Source organism: Microcebus murinus, unplaced genomic scaffold (genome assembly GCF_040939455.1).
Source record: "Microcebus murinus isolate Inina unplaced genomic scaffold, M.murinus_Inina_mat1.0 scaf049_hap2_Mmur4.0, whole genome shotgun sequence".
In the NCBI taxonomy this organism is placed as follows: Eukaryota; Metazoa; Chordata; class Mammalia; order Primates; family Cheirogaleidae; genus Microcebus; species Microcebus murinus.
In genome coordinates this window covers 1,220-3,646 of record NW_027438995.1, presented here as the reverse complement: position 1 = coordinate 3,646, position 2,427 = coordinate 1,220, and the positions used below count along the sequence as shown (strand labels likewise).

The following is a 2,427-nucleotide window of genomic DNA, read 5'->3' as shown; positions in this document are numbered from 1 at the left end:
GCGCAGTCAGCGGCAGGCAGCGACGCGCTGGGGGTGGGCAGCGGGTAGGTGAAGGAGGCCGGGCGAGGAGACGAGGGGGGCTGGGAGGGCTCCACCTTGGCGAGTCCAGCCGTGGAGGCGCATCTTGTGTGAGTGTGAGTGAGTGTGAGTGTGTGTGTGTGTGTATAGAGAGACAGCCCCCCGCCCCGCCCCGCCCATCACCCCCGTCCCTGGGAGCCCGCGGGACCCGGCCGGCCGGAGAACTCAACCGGCCCGGCCCGGCGCGGGGCCTGGGGCGGGAGGCGGCGGCGGGGAAGCCCAGAGAGGCTCGGCTTCTTGAGCGGGGCAGGGGCGCCCTCCGCCGCCGTCTAGGGCCACACCACCCTGAACGCCCCCGATCTCGTCTGGTCTCGGAAGCTAAGCAGGGTCGGGCCTGGTTAGTACTTGGATGGGAGACCGCCTGGGAATACCGGGTGCCACAGGCTGCTGCTTTTTTTTTTTTTTTTTTTTTGCCTCTTGTTCTGTCCCCTTTCTGGGAGCGCGGCGGCGGCCCGGGGTGGGGGTCACCCCCACCCTCAGCGCCCGCGCGGTGCCTGGCGCCCCAGCCCGCACCGTGGGGCCTCCTCTTGTCCCAAGCCGCGACACCGCCGCCACGCGGCAGCATGCGTGGCATCTGGACTGTCAGGTCTCAGACCAAAGGTCTGCTCTGTGGGAACCGACACGCTGGAGGAAACCTTGAGAGTCTGAGAGGGGAGGGAGTTCCAGAAGAAGGCCAGGATGTCATTTTGAGGGAGTACGTGACCAGAACTCGTCCCGTTGCTTTTGGGGTTCTATGGGCTACACGCAGGAATCTTTGGTGGTGGCACCTGATGTTGGGGGATCCGGAGTCACACCCAGACCTGCTCCACAGGCCTCCTTTTACTTTTCTCTTCGGATTCATTATGTTTAAAAAGTGTCTCTTACCTCTAAGATTGCATTTTCTTTTCTCTCTCTTTTCAAGCAGATGATGGGAGTACAAGTATTCAGGTGACATGTGTTGCCCGTGCCCCCCTCCCCCCTGTGTTCTTTTTTTTTTTTTTTTTTTTTTTGAGACAGAGTCTCGTTTTGCTGCCCAGGCTAGAGTGAGTGCCATGGCGTCAGCCTAGCTCACAGCAACCTCAATCTCCGGGCTCAAGCAATCCTGCTGCCTCAGCCTCCCGAGTAGTTGGGACTACAGGCATGCACCACCACGCCCGGCTGTGTTTTTCTATATATATTAGTTGGCCAATTAATTTCTTTCTATTTTTAGTAGAGACGGGGTCTCGCTCTTGCTCAGGCTGGTTTCGAACTCCTGACCTGGAGCAATCCGCCCGCCTCGGCCTCCCAGAGAGCTAGGATTACAGGCGTGAGCCACCGCGCCCGGCCCCCCCCTGTGTTCTTATTCATATACCTCTCATGTTGTTCCAGCGTATTGTGGGGGTACCAATGTTAAGGTCGGGTGCCTTGCCCTCTCCAAGCCTCCCCCCTCGGGTCAGAGCTTCAAGTGCGCCCATCCCCCAGTCGGTGCGCACCCACCCCATGCCTAATGGATGTGTATGCCCCTCCCCTCCCCCCACCCGCCCGACACCCACCCGATGAAGGTGATTCCTCTCCGTCCACTTAGGTGTCCATCCGTTCGTACCAATTTGCTGGTGAGCGCGCTCACGTGGTGCTCGTGTGTCCATTCTTGGGATACTTGGCTTACTGGAACGGGTTCCAGCTCTGGCCAGGAGAACACGAGAGGCGCCCTCTCACCGCTGCTCCTCACAGCCGAATGGCACTCCGTGGTGTCCACGCGCCACATTTTATTGATGCACTCCTGGATGGATGGGCACTCGGGTCGCTTCCACGTCTTTGCGATTGTGAATTGTGCCCTAACTGTAACCCTAACCCTTACCCAGCCCGTCTCCTCTGCCCCTGCCTGACGCACTCCTCCCCGGCCAGGCCCGTCACTGTCCTGGGCCCCCGCCTGACCGGCTCCTCCCCGCCCGGCCGGTCACCGTCCTCTGCCCCTGCCTGACATGCTCCTTCCCGCCCGCCCGGCCTCTCACCGTCCTCGGCCCCTGCCTGACCGGCTCCTCCGTCGCCTGGGCCTTCCAAGGGCTTGGTGTGGACGCTGCTTCCAGGAAGCCCTCCAGAAACCCGGCAGCAGGGTGGCCGCAGCAGTCTCCAGCAGCCGTCCCTAAGTCGCGTGAGTGCGGGGGACGTGCCCCCGCTGTGCCGCGGGGGGGCCCAGCCTGGTGTCTTCCCTGAGGCCCTGGGGCTGCCGGCTGGGCTGCCGCTCCCCGCAAGGGGAGAGCCGCGGAGGTGGGGACCGCCTCCTGATGGGGACGTACACGCAGCTCTCCACGTCGGATTCCGGGGCTCTCTGTCCTGCCCGAAGGCCCAGCTGGCCTGCGGGTCCTTAGAGTGGCAAAAACATCCGAAAAC

General features: G+C 62.5%; 1 non-coding gene across 1 annotated transcript; it reads left to right on the top strand.

Annotated features, from left to right (window-relative positions):
- Window positions 1-345: 345 nt before the first annotated feature.
- Window positions 346-464, top strand: LOC142868941 (5S ribosomal RNA). The gene has a single exon (XR_012917800.1). It is a non-coding gene; the product is annotated as a 5S ribosomal RNA (ribosomal RNA).
- Window positions 465-2,427: the final 1,963 nt, after the last annotated feature.